The sequence below is a fragment of the Aptenodytes forsteri genome, unplaced genomic scaffold, assembly GCF_000699145.1.
Source record: "Aptenodytes forsteri isolate BGI_AS27 unplaced genomic scaffold, ASM69914v1 Scaffold746, whole genome shotgun sequence".
NCBI classification, from domain to species: Eukaryota; Metazoa; Chordata; class Aves; order Sphenisciformes; family Spheniscidae; genus Aptenodytes; species Aptenodytes forsteri.
Genome location: NW_008793929.1, coordinates 22,259 through 22,626, shown reverse-complemented (window position 1 = coordinate 22,626; position 368 = coordinate 22,259).

Below are 368 nucleotides of genomic sequence, written 5' to 3'. Positions count from 1 at the left end.
CCTTCTTTGTGGGGTCCCCAGTGTCCCCTTGGGGGTCACTAATGTCCCCTGGAGTCCCCTCCTGCCCTTAGTAGGTCCCTGATGTCCCTTGGGGTCCCCCCCCCCGTCCTTCTGAGGTCCCCAATATCCCCTGGGGTCTCTGATGTCCCTGTGGGGTCCCCGTTGTCTCTTTGTGGGGTCCCCAGTGTCCCCTTGGGGGTCACTAATGTCCCCTGGAGTCCCCTCCTGCCCTTAGTAGGTCCCTGATGTCCCTTGGGGTCCCCCCCCCCGTCCTTCTGAGGTCCCCAATATCCCCTGGGGTCTCTGATGTCCCTGTGGGGTCCCCGTTGTCCCCTGCGGTCCACGATGTCCCCAGTGCCCCCACGGGG